General features: G+C 41.1%; 1 protein-coding gene across 11 annotated transcripts in view; it reads right to left on the minus strand.

The window, feature by feature from the left end:
• Nucleotides 1-14,308, minus strand: part of LOC134539511 (lariat debranching enzyme) — a 78,273-nt gene that overhangs the window by 48,996 nt on the left and 14,969 nt on the right. For 3 of the 11 annotated variants that reach the window (XM_063381704.1, XM_063381640.1, XM_063381647.1), the window contains exon 1: nucleotides 9-2,830. The exons of 1 other annotated variant lie outside the window; for it this stretch is intronic. The gene's annotated coding sequence lies outside the window, so the exon portion shown is untranslated. Of the gene's footprint in view, nucleotides 1-8; nucleotides 2,831-2,850; nucleotides 2,896-2,995; nucleotides 3,238-14,308 lie in introns of those variants that run through there. 7 more of the 11 variants (XM_063381687.1, XM_063381614.1, XM_063381658.1 and 4 more) reach the window with 6 other exon arrangements.

Raw genomic sequence — 14,308 nt, forward strand, 5'->3', positions numbered from 1 at the left:
TAAGTTACCTATCTACATTACAAAACCCGCTGACTGCAGTTGCTGTTTTCTTGGAAGAATGCTGCTCATCAGAAGAAACTTTAGACATTTTTTGGGTGGTTCTGGGTCATCTGGGTCGTCATTATCTTTTCTCCATTTGGAAAACTTCAACGACGTAAGCCTGCTCATCGCAAATCACCTCAAGAACAATAATATTGTAAACGTAACGTAAGAAGTGTGGTTATAGAAATTTGCGTCAGAAAAAAGAAAACACGAGAAATAATGATGGCTGCCGCGACTATGCTAGTCAACTTAGTACCGTACTGTAAAATTTACTGGACCAGTATTTTTAATACACAAAATTAAATTAATATTTTCAGTACCTGACTGTTATAACCAAAAAGGCCAAAGAAAATAAATACATCCCAGTAATTTAAAATACGTAATTTACGTAATCATTTCCTACCGCATTTGTCTTGTGTTAACTTGATCACGTTAGTTTTGCCGAAATACGAGAGTTCTCGTACATGCGCTTTAGTTTAACGTATGTGGTACGCAATGTTTGGTGATTTTACAACACTTCTCGTACACGCACTATAGTTAAAGGTATAATATACAATACCTTTGGCATTTGTACGATAGTTTATATTACGTAGTACGAGAAATGCATACAAAAATCTCTAAAGTAAACAAAAAACAAAGCGCGCCTATATGAAAAAAATGCTATGCGAGTTATGCGACGATTAATAATTTTATTTTTATTTTGTCTGTGCTTGAAACTGTTGAGGCGACGGTTATGCGATAAAAGTCGGAATATTACAAGTAATGGAATTTTGTTGTGCTGTTTTGTGAATGGTCTCAAATGGGGGTTAGAAAATTATAAAAACGTAATTTTTTTTTAAACGAACGTTCGGTTTTTCTAATATATTTTATGAGGTTTCGATGAACTGAAAGTAAGGGTTCGGTTCGGTTCTAAATTTTCGAACTCCGCCCAGCACTACAATTTTCAATTACTACCTAAAACTCTTTAAAACCCACCTCGAATCCTACCTCGAATCCCACCTCGGATCCTACGAATCCTCGAATCCATAGGATTCGGTATATTCGACGAATCCAAGATTCGAAAATCCCATCCCTAATATCAAGTATTCTAAAGAAAACAGCCACTGTCCATCGCCTTGTTCGCCGACTGCTGGAGTAGTTTGCACACATCTGATCTACTGTACCAACTCCACCTTTAGTGTTGTTGTAGAAACTGATAATTTTAGGCTTGTTGGAGGATGTGTCATTTTCTTTGCTGTGATGCATAGATGATATTAGTAGCACTGCTTTCCCTTTCTTTGGTACGTATGAAAGTGGTGTCATTTTATTTATGAACCCATATACGGACGATCTGACTTCCCGCTCTCTTGATGGTAAGAACTGTTTTGGTATTTGAGGTTTGTTTTTCTTCTGAGTGCCAACAAAAGTCAACCCATTTTCTAGGAATATCTCTACTAGTTCAATTGATGAATACCAATTCTCTCCTGTGACCTTTCTATTAGTTTGAAGAATAGGCTGGCAGAGACGGAGGGCCGCTTGAGTTGGAATGGAAAATTTCTTTCCTCGGCAGAAAGTCCTCTTCCATCACTGCCTTTCCCACAGTACAAATAAGTGTTGTAAACATAATGGTTTCTTGGATCTGTTAGGCACTGAACTTTTAGCCCAAATTTCGCTGGCTTGCTGGGCATATACATTTTAAAAAGACATCGACCCCTGAATGAAACTAGCATCTCATCGATTGTAGCATATGCACCTATCCAAAAAGCCACTTGCGAGTTGCGGTTGAATTGCTCCAACAATACAGATACAGCACATGCTGGATCATTTTTTTCTTTTTTTTCTCCCCTTTCTACGATATCATCAAATCTTAGGCACACCAAAAGAACATGGAATCTTTGAGCTGACATTGCCATTCTAAATATTTATCTGCTGGTTCCATCAGTTGCAAAATTTGTACTCACATTTTCATGGTTAGACTTGAACACAGCTGTGTATATCAACAGTCCAAGAAGTGCTCTCATTTCAGTAGTGTCACAATCTCTCAGTTCCGTCCTGTCTTCATTTTTGTATTTTTCTCGTGCTATCCGAATTTTTATGTTGGTCCATTTGACTATGTCAGTGACCATATCATCAGTAAAAATGTAACTCCATGCGGTGATCGGGTCAACTTCACTTTCTACTGAGGACCTCACAATCCTGGAAGTTTCACAATGTTATGAGCAAATACTCTAACATTTCTCTTTGGCTCTTCTGCCAACCATTTAAATTTATTCTTACCATAAAAAGCCTTAACCTGTTTATTTTCACATTCCTCGACATATCCTTCACCACTTTCCTGAGAATCAGTGCCACGTTCACTTTCTATAACATGGTCGCTTTCCTCGCGAGAGTCTTCAACACTTGAAATGTCACTGTCTATCTCATTCAACCACCCTGTTACTACACTCGAAAAATTTGGGTTTTCTGCTCTTATTTTTTAAAACTTTCGACCGTTCAGACATCGTTATTTAGAACAAAAACATCCGTGAAAAAAATTATCTCAGAATGGAAAAAAGTCACCTTATTTGTGTTGTGGGGTCCCACGGGGCCAGTGGCACACAGAGCACAAAGAAGGACACTAGTGTTGGACTAGCCACGTCGGGTGAGCATTCGAGAGCAACTGATGGGAAGGTACCAAGAAGGCCAGCTGCCTCAGTGGAAACAGAGATAAAATAACAGGAAACGAACATCTACCCTGCCCCCAGGGACCCCACGACAGCAGTTAAGGGTTAAAAAAAATGTTATGAATTAACTGGTCAAAGACTAAAGAAATATTATCACATACATTACCTATTAATTTTTTTTTGATGCAGTTGTAACTGTCTGGCCTTGTTACTGTAAAATCATTACAATTGTTGGTTAGGAATAAATAATTTAAAATGTAGCTAACTTCAACCATACTTACTATTTTAATACTATTTTTAATGTAACTAACCTTAACTAACCCAGCGTTCCACAATTCCAAAATATTACTAATAAAGCTACGTTAAACCTTGAAAAACAACCGTTCTCCCAGTTTTACATAGTTTCCACTTATTTATATAATTAACTTACAATGTACCTAACCTCACTACACGTCAAAAAGGAAAAAACTGGTTAACTACTATTGTACCAAAACAAACCCTTGAAAAATGATTTGAAAACATTTCAACTTAGACCATAGATAGTATATATCATAGAGTAAGTAAAGGGAGAGGCGCCACTCCCATAGTAATGATCGTTTGCTTAAATTTGTAAACAAAAGGTAAAGGGTATATATGTATGGTCTAAGCCATGGAGGTCCCTCCATGGTCTAAGCATTTCAAGAAGTAAAAAAAAAATCCTTTTAACGAAAAACAAAAGCTTTGCCTTAAATTTACCTTCTTTTATAAAACGAAATAATAATTTTAAAAAGATTTTGTGTACTTCATATAATTTTATCTAACCAAAACTTACTTTATACCACTTTTATTATAAAGTATAATTTGTAATTATTTTTAGTGAACATGTATTTTAGTTTTCATTTATTTAAAATAATAAGCAATGACAGTCGATAGCACTTAGCACTCGTTTCCGTGGTTAATCCAAAGAACCAAATATTGTTTTTTGCCAAAAGGAAAGTGGTGGCCTACGGCACGATACCCACGGGCATAGGGCAGAGAGAATCCATTAGTGGGGTCTAGTCTTGATTAGAGGATGGTCTGCATCAGTGGTTCCCAACCTGGGGGCGATTGCCCCCAAGTGGGCGATTTGGGTATATCAGGGGGGGGGGGGGGCAATAAATAAGTGGGGGGCGATGATGAGTATTCAAATGGGGAAAAATTAAAATAATACTGTACAGTAAAGTTGCCGTATAGCATGAGTCACTAGCTATTCTTAGCCGGCGAGTTCACTGCACTCACCCCTCTCCCCAGTTACCCACCTGTTGTTGCTCAGCGCGGCCGACTGGTGACTCAACCCCCTCCCCATCCAGCTATCACAACACACTTGCCATTGACCTACATTCATCTTCAGTCTTCACCAGTCTTTGTGTGCCTCACCATCAGTTTTTGTGAGTGTCTTTTCTGCTTTTGTGCATTTGTTTTGAAGTGTAGAAGTTCATGCACAATGGCATCAAAAAAGAAGAAGTGTCGTCAATACTCAGCTGAGTATTTAAAATTCGGTTTTATCGCGTCACTGCAAAATGTGCAGTTTCCACATTGTCTTTTGTGCGATAAAACTTTTACTAGTAATGAAGCCATGAAGCCTTCGCGAATGAAAGATCATTTATCAAGAGTACACAATGATAAAGTGAGTAAAGAACTTAGTTATTTTCAACACCTCAAAGCTAAAGCTGATAAACGGGCTAATGTGAGTGAATTATTTAAAAAACGAGCAACCGATCTTGACAAAGGTCTTCTTGCTTCGTACGAGGTGTCTTTATTGATCGCTAAATGTGGTAAACCTCACACAATTGGCGAGACTCTTGTTTTACCTGCTACCAAAAAAAAATGGTTGAAATCATGCTAGGCGAGGGCCCTAGTAATAAGATAAGTCAATCGGTTCCTTTGAGCAACAATACTGTTTCCAGACGAATTGACGAAATGGCCACGGACGTTGAATCCAAACTCACCAATTTGTTGAAAAAAAGTAAATTTGCATTGCAGATTGATGAATCAACTTTGATTGATAACAAAGCAATTTTATTAGCTTATGTGAGGTTTATCAATGAACAAAAGGAAATTACAGAGGAAATGTTGTTTGTACCCAAATATGTCCATTAATAAATACGTGTACCACATGTTTTGAGTTCCAGTGCATGTATTACATCTGTAGTTAGGCACCAGCCACCCTATGCTGAACAGGGAGTGTCACCATTATCTACTAGCAGTTAATACCACCCTTAAGATACAGCCGAGTCTAGGGAAGCACGCTTGGGCCGATCGACAAACCCAATTGGTTAGATGTACAAGCTAACCTGGCACCCTCCCGGAAAAACACATCATAAAATACCACCAGCCCCTTAGACTCGCCGCGGGACTCGAACCTGAGGCCCCGGCAAACTACACTTGTAACAGATTTGAATTACTTTTCCCATAAACACGAATTTTCCTCCGTGTGACTGTGTCGTAAAATTGGCAGCTTCAGTTTTCCAGTGCTCTGTGCTATTTGGTGGGAATTTAGCATCTACCTCCAGCCCAGCTGGGAAGGGAGATCAGTCTTTGTCGGGAGCTGGCAGCTTTCACACTACCTGGGAGCAGCTCTTTCGCATGTAAATGAGTATGTAGGTGAAACATCTGTCATGTTGACATAGTATCACTCATCATGTGTACGGGCAGCACAATGACAACTGTGCCTTAAGTATATTGTCGGAGTGTCATGTATTTACTTTAGTATTAGTGTTAGAGACTTCGTGCCACATAGGAACGTCCGCTGTGTCAGTCGTCAGCAAGGGACCTTCACGAGAAATGGAATCGGTGCTACCAATGGAAGGGGCCGTGTTAGTGCAGAGACGTATATCCGCTGACAGAAACGGCCAGGAGTACGGGAGTACAACAGCACCGAGTATCTTGTGCCAGTGATAATAAACTCCTGTAATTTGTCAGTGTATTCATTTTTACATTTAATATGGCATCCTGGGTAACCTGAACAACCCAGGAAATCTTTCAGTCTGCAGCCTCTGCCTCCGGTCACGTGGCCGAACCGAACCCTGAGACCTACGTATTTTCTTACAGACTTAATCACTACAGGGAGGCAGACGGGGCGCGGTCAGAAATGTTAACAGATCACTAGACCCAATTGAGTTTAGAAAAAATTTATTTTTGTGTTATTACCCTAATTGAAGGACATCGATTGGATGCTCTCACAGCCAACTACCACATACTTATTTCTCTTCATTCTGATTGGCTCTCTCACTATAGGTGAGAATATCCTTGACAAAGTCCCTTAATATGAATTGCTGACCCAGAGGCCATCGCCACCATTATTGTCACTACCTCCAGGGGACAATAGCCAACCCGATGGCAAACTTTGGAAAATTGTTGATGATCGATACATTCCATTTCCTCCACATACACCTCACCTGTATGAAATACCCCCAAATCAATATGCCAAAAATCTCCAAGACTACAGCCATCTTGTCTCAAAGCAAAGGGACTGCAACTTGGAGATAATGTAGGGAGCATTTCGTCATCCCGACATCAGTCGCACTCCAAAGTCCAAATTCGCGAAAGGCAAGACAGGTTCAGACAATTGGGCAAAAGCAGCTGGTGGATGCCAACACTGATAGTGTTATTAATGCCCTTGCACGAAATGATTAACCAGAACAGTCTCTTCAATCTTCGTCATCTTGGTCTAACAACCTCTGGGAGGTTAATCTCGACTGGGTCGAGTGTTCTGCTTCCTCATTGTCGCGCTGAAAGTCTCTGACCAACCTTGCCACCACACTCTTGGTGCATCAGGTCTAAGGCTACTGGCAAGGTTTGCTGGACCCTCAGCATGCTGCAGCTAAGCAGAAAAGCTTTACGACCACCACAGCTCAGGCTGCATCCACTACCCAGACCACAGTCTTCACTTCAAATGCAGCACCTCAATGCTCGCCTGACCTCGGGCTCAACAGTCAGCCCATTACCAAACTATAGCGAAATAAATCTACACCTGCTAGCATGGGCGTAGATCCCGGGGGGGCCAGGGGGGCCCGGGCCCCCCCTGGAATTAATGGGCCCCTCCTTGGGGGGGCCCACTTCGTGATTTTAAAGTTAATGGTGTACACAACATATATATATATATATATTAGATTATTATTTACAACGACTACAGACACTTTGACATGCTTTACATTCCTACCTTCGAGTTCCGTAGTTATTTTCCCTTACCCCTTCTGCGAAAGCCATGGTATGGAGTTTTCCAGTGATAACTTTGAAACCCTTAATTCCTAGAAACCGTTCATTCCAAAGGACGAAGCTAGGGTAGGGTTCCGTTAGCATTTCCTCCCCATTGTTACCCACACTACAATGTCCTATGAAACGACAGTATTAAAGGTTTCAGGTAGTCTGTTTTTCAAGTGGTTTTGCTCTCATGTGCGCCAGTCTTCTGCTTTCTTGGCAAACATCAACATGGATAAGTTCGTGACGCGGAAGAAACGGAAAACAGAATCTGATTCTCACCTGGTACGCTTGATTGTTTTATAAGTAGTGACTATTATTTAGGTAATATATTTTATTTAAGTGATTATGTAACGTTATTTTTTCCAGTAAATAAACAACTTAATACTTTGACAGTAATTATAGCAGAATTTAGTTTATTTACGAACTGAAACTTATATACCATTTTCTGGAATTTTTTAGCTCATCTCCATTCTGTAAGGCTAGCTGCTCTGTACGTTATATGTGAATGAATATACAGGGAATAATTTTTTTCCTCGTCAATATGGAATTTAAAATTACTCCCCTTTTATTATCAAACGATAATTTTCACAATTCATGGCCGATAATCACTTTATAACATTTGTTATTTGATAACTGCAACTTTGCACGAGTAAACAGAAGTAAGAGTGAGAAGGAAGTATTTAAACGTTACATATCCGTATTTAAGTTAACAAGGAAGCAAACGCGTAATTTTAATAACTAATCAAGCGGCATATTTTAACTAAATAATTCACTGCCAAATACTGATTATACTAAATATAAGCCGATAAATGTATTTGGTTCAGTTAGCTGTAGGATAAATTTCATAGTTCTATCTCCGAGATTTTTCATTTGTGTCATTAAGTTTTTTTTCTTTTTTACCTGGTTGATGCCTTTACTAAATAAAATAGTCTTTAAGGGTTTTAATATGATTCGATCGTTCATTTGATGTTGATCCGTTTATTAGATTTGGCGCTTTGGGTTTTTAGGGCGCATCAAAAACTGTGAACAATGAATTTTACGAACAGCATTTGAATCGCAGTAATTATGTGATGTGGCATAAAAAAAACCGACAAAGTGTGAGTCGAACTCGCGCACGAAGGGTTCCGTACCATTATCTATAAAAACGGCAAAAAAGTATCATGTCTGTTGTATGGGAGCCCCACTTAAATATTTATTTTATTCTGTTTTAGTATTTCTTGTTATAGCGGCAAAAGAAACACATCATTTGTGAAATTTTATTCTGTTTTCACGTTTGTTGTATGGGAGCCCTCCTTAAATATTTGTTTTATTTTAATTTAATCATTTATTTGTAAAGTAAATATACAACTTAATATTCTGTAAATATTTCAAGTGTCTACCTGTTGCCGTTTTCAATATCGAGCAAAAACGAACAAAAAATCACGTTGGTTGCATGGGAGCTCCCTTAAATATTTATTTTACTATGTTTTTATTATTTGTTGTGTCGTTTGGATGAACTAAGTTTACATGAATTAGCTAAAGATTTTGCTTCAAGATCTGAAATTAGAATAAACACTTTTGGAAAATGGTCATGTATGGGTGGGGTGTTATCTATTTGCACTATATTCACGTATATTATTTTTATAGATTTTTTCATGGATATTTTATGTATTAAGGTTAGCAAATTATTGAAACATGTCATTAATTAATAATTACTAAAACATGTTGCTCTGCTTTATTGTTAATATCACTTACGTAAAAATTAAGTGTATAACATACGAGCTTATCATCCAGAGAATACTTGTTTCGGTTGACCTCTAGCGCAAAATTCTTAAACCACAGAATTCACGGGCCCCCCCTGGAAATCATACAGATTTGCGCCCATGCCTGCTAGTGTACTGCCTATGCCAACAGGTGTTCCTATGGATGGCGTAATGCAGCTGCCACCGGCCATCGAAAGTATACACCTATTCTAATCTACATCAGATCTGGAAAGAAAATTCTCTAGTACATCCTGGAACATCACGTCAAGACACCGCAGAGCCTTCTACTCATCACCAGTCTCCACTGAAAATTCCACCATGGCATGTACCTCCCATTGTCATCAACACCAATTTAAATGTTGATGTCATGCACTATAGCCAAGAACTGCAGCATATACTACAAGGACCATTCATAGTGGACTTCTTTCGGGGTGGAAAACCTTGCTACCATTATTTCTATGTACAAGACCATGACACTCTTCTTACTGACTCAAAGTACCAGGGCATCCCTTGTCACTAGTTTCCGGTAACTACGAAGGAGTGGCCCATTTTAGTACTGACCGACATATCAACTACCACAGCAGAAGAATCGGTCCGAGAGGAACTCGCCGAGCTGGACATTAATCCAGAAGCCACTGCTTCATGTACAATGCTGAGCTGGCACAGGCCTTCATTAAATAGTTACTTGTGCTCAATGACGTGGAACAGCTCACAAAATACCAGGGTCTTCATCAACTCATTGGGTTGGCCATCTAACATGAAGTATACAGGAGGGGCTTCCAGCCCATGCAATATCATCAGTGTCAGCACTGGGGGCATCATGCCAACGACTGCAGAAACCCTTTCCACTGCCTGCAGTGCACTCAGATCCACGAGCATGGTGCTTGACCGAAGAGGATGGACGAACCATCACAGTGATGAAACTACGACACATGCCACCTGGCCAACACCCCTGTGTGGTCAGATTTAATCAATCATCAGCTCCTCGAGCAGATTCAACAAAGCCCATTCCAGAAGCCACTACCTCCAGTCACCCCTTCCACAAACCACTAATGTTTTCTCACCCGAATATCCCTTATTTTGCACCTGTAGTGTCTGAATCACATCTGCAACCACAATCATATTATTTGCCTTCCTCGCAGTTTCCTGCCCAGGTGCCATTGCCCCTGTACACGAATGCACTCATGATCTCAGACTACCAGGCGTCTTTAACTCTGTTCTTACAGCTTCCCTATCCATTTTTCACTCTTGTTCATTCACTACTTCTCCCACCCATTAAATATCCCTCCACCACTACACCAGGTTCACTCGGATCAGCTCTCGCAGCTGTCACCCCAGTCTTTCCATCCTGCTCCACCATCACAGCACCCAGCCCAATCATCCACCACTTCTCAGCCTCTGCTCCCTCCCCCTCACCCATCCCTCTCTGATGAGGCTGCTCACCCATGTTGCAGTGTTGCTTAGTGAGACATGGTTAAAGTCCGACCAATGCTTTATCAATCCAGGATATATCACACTATGCAAGGACAGGGACATGACGGGCAGCGGGGTCGCTCTCATCCACTCTGATGTACCTCATAGTTTGTATGAGTTGCCCTCACTCCAGAACTAGGATGTGATGGCCACTCGCCTTCGCCTTGTCTCACATCCACTCACTATTATCTGCTTTATTTACCTGGCTGAACATGTCCTTTCTCTGCTGCCGCCCTCACATCCCTTTCCCGACTCAACACATGGGCCATAATAGGGGGCGACTTCAATTGCTGGCATCGGGCATGGGGTTGTGTTTCTAGAAGAAATCGGGGTGCACAGCTCCACCACTTTGTCCAGGGTTCCCTTCATCTCACTCTTCATGCACCACCAATTTCACTTTCAAACTGTGCCATTTTCGGCAGCGCCCGCGTGACCTGGACTTCTTGATCACAGTGGATTGGTTTGCAGTGTCCGGGCTCTTTACGCATGTCAAGCTAACATTGTATCACATTTCCGTCATCGACTTCGTACGTACCAACTTCCACTACTCATCATCTAGGTCACCTTTATTCGACTTACACAGAGCTGACTTGGACACTTACATTAATCTCCATTTCACTGCCAATTATAATCGCAACTCGACGAACACATACAACTCTTCATGGATGCTGTGCTCATGGCTGTGCGCGCCACCATGTCTGTATGCCTCCATAACATGAGAGGACCTCTTCTCCACCTGATGATGTCAAACTCCATCTCGCTGCCCATAATGCCACGAGACTGGTGGAAATTCCGCCGATTCCCTGAGTGGTGGCAGGAATATGCCTGGCTTGTACCAGAGCAGGCTCAAAACATCACATCGCTTTCATTTCACTCCATCTCCATATACCAGTATGTATGAGGCCTCTCTGCTTTTGTCCCCCATCCGCCTTTACACAAGGGACCACAGGGGCCCTGCGATCTTATCTTCGATAAGGCAGAACTCCTGTGGGTTTCGTCCATATTTCATTTATCCCCAGCAACCCACTAGGGGTCATTTTTCACATTTTGTCTAATCACCCCCTCCTCCTATTCCAGGGCCCGGAGACATCAAACTCAATACCCTGGGGGTAGTTCATTTCATCACTTCCCATATAATAATGCCCTGGTCCAGACAACATCCATCTGCGATTTATCTTCTCCCTGTTCAGGAAGGCGACCATGTATTCGATCAAACTCATAAATTGCATTCTCCTTACAGGCCATTTCCCCACCAAGTGGTGGGTTGAGATCATCGCACCTATTGCTAAATCACATGCCCCTGCTCAACTTCCATTGGACTACTGCCCCTAGTCTCCTTTCAGTGTTCTCTAAAGTGACAGAGAAAGTTATTTTACACCATTTAGAACATCACCTAACTCTTCTCAATCCCTTCCATCATTCCAGTTTGGTTTCCGACAGGGACTCTCAACACAACATGCTGTGGCCTGTGTCGTTGACCACATCACTTCAGGATTTACTTTACTTCAACATGCAGTGGCCGTTCTCATTACATATTTCCATTCATGGGGAATCAGGTCAAATACTGGAAAATCACAAGCAAACCTATTCACCTGTCTTTTCCTCAGCTCTCCCCTCCTTTCTTACCATGGCTTGATGATCCCATGATTGCTGTCCGTGGCGTATGCCTTGATAAGTGTCTGCAGTGGGGGACACACTTCGCGAACAGTGTGGCATTGGACGAAAGAGTCATCCATGCCTTCGCCTTCATCCTTCGTTCATCTTGCCCCCACCTGCTGTACACGTATTGCTCTCCCATTTTGGCCCATGCTTCCCCTACTGTATTCCGCCCTCTTCCATTGCTGCTGGACATATGTTGCGGAACTCCTCACCGCAACGAATCTCCAGCCACTCCCTCTACATATCATTTCCCATGATGATAACATATATTCCTCCTTTCGCAAATTTAAGTATTATGTCATCCAGTCTATAATAGCACATCATGATATTAAAATTTCCTACGCACACAAATTTCTCCTTGATTATCGCCCACACCATCCCCCCCTGATACCAACGCTCTGCCCAATTGCACATTTTCATATATCCTTCCACTTCATTAAGCAGTGAAACATCATGTGACAGTGCAGTGAAGAGAACTAGTGCAATTTCCATCAATTTAGGTGTGTAACATCGCAAAGTACATCTCATTGCAAATCCATATTATATATGATTGTAGTACCTTTTATTGACATTTTAGTCTTTCTATTCTTGTCTTATTGGCTCATTTTAAGAATTTTTAAACTAATTTTTTGTATGTACACACCAAATTATTTTTAATGAAAATGGTATCAAAACGACTCAATATATATTCCGCTTCATTGCAAGAGACTGAAGATTTGGGACAATGTTTTCTGTATATCACCATATCTTGTATGCCTATGTGCACACTCAAAGTAAACAAATTCAGATCAATAAACGAATATTTAAAACCAAAACCAAACCTGTAGCAACACACTTTATTTTTTTACAGAAAAAATGACTTGCAGCTGGGCCTCCATGGAAAATTTTTCTGTTTCATACAACTCTTCTCACCAGGACCTTTTCCCATTAATCCAGTGGTGACCCGTTTGTTTGATGCATGTTAATTGATACCTGCATGACCTGGCCCAGGGTTATCCCTGTGTCTGTTCCGGTTTTACCTGGGCCACATTAGCTAGCTTTGGCTAGAGCGATCAAAGGGGCGACAGCCATGGTTTCAATGGTGGCCATGACTAGCCAATAAACCTCAGTAGCACAAGATGCTGGCAACCTTTCTTGCATCGTTAAATCATAGCATGTTAGGGTGTATAGGCTTCGGCCTGAGACATGTCTATGTCGTCATCTAGCCTGGAACATTCCCACACACTTTTAGATTAACTTAGGCTAGGAAAAAAATACATTATTGTTTTCAAACCATGTAATCCTTGCAAAAATAATAGGCGAAACAGATTCCGACTTGAGGATGTGGCTTCTGTAGGGCACACACATTGATTTAGTGTCTAGTTTGTAAATCATGTTGTATTTCTTCCTTTTTACTTTTAGGTGCTGCTGGAAGTCGGGTAGTTTGTGGTTCAGAAATAGAAATTACAAAAATTGGACTTTGTGTCCAAGTTCCCAACCCCCCAGCATTGTAAACTCTATTCTATTCTGACAATTCTTTATCCAGATTATCCTCTGTCTTCTGTTTTCTCCTTCACTTAATGCATGCAAATTTACACCCCGCATGATTGTACCCAGGGTTTTCCCTGTGTCTATGCAGGTTTTACCTGGCCCAACATAGCATAGTTTTGAGATAGGGGAGTTATTCATGACTTCAATCGCTGCCATGGCTGGCCAGCGACGTCGATGGCGTCGGAGATTTCAACGGCATATGTGATACCAGCTGCAGAGGGGATATCAACATGTGCTGTTCCTTTGGCTAAAGGTTTGCCAGCAACATTGGATACTTCAATGAACGATGGGCATTTATCGCTTTAGTGCAAATACTGTGGTAAGTTATTCACCACAACTTCAAGTGCTCGTTGCCATGAAATACGTAGATGCTGTAATAATACACAAAGAATAATGTTTCAGTGCATCAAATGTAATAAACTAATTTAATGACTAGATAGTCTTAATCGACATTACACAACTTGCATGGGGGTCAGTTAAGTACAAGCAAAAACCTGTTTGTAAAAATTAAACTGGATGTTGTTTTGACTCGCATCTCATACCAGTCGCTGCAAGAATATAGGTGAGGCCCAGACTCTAAGTCCACCTCTGGCAATGGTGCAGTGCGGATCGTCTAGTTTGACTCATCTCACATATAATTCCAGTATCTGCGAATTCTTGAGAACTCGATGGCATCATTACCATTATTAACGATGGCTACAATGGAAGGCCTACCATAAACAGTTCAGACTTCGATGGCAAAGTTGCTGACCGCTCCAGAGATCCCAATGGTGATGAGACGACAGCGACGCAGATCCTGTTGGCGACTGTGTTAACAGTAGCTAGCAATGCAGGATATTTCGATTCATGCATTATCGACAGCAGAGCAACCCTTGACAACTTCCACGGCTGATTTTTCACCAGTAATGCAATTGTTGTCAACAGTGCCAGCGACAACGATAAAGGAAGCCTCAACTGATGGTGGTCCATCCCCCGACTGTACGTACCGTGAAACCATCA

The sequence above is a fragment of the Bacillus rossius genome, chromosome 1, assembly GCF_032445375.1.
Source record: "Bacillus rossius redtenbacheri isolate Brsri chromosome 1, Brsri_v3, whole genome shotgun sequence".
NCBI lineage: Eukaryota > Metazoa > Arthropoda > Insecta > Phasmatodea > Bacillidae > Bacillus > Bacillus rossius.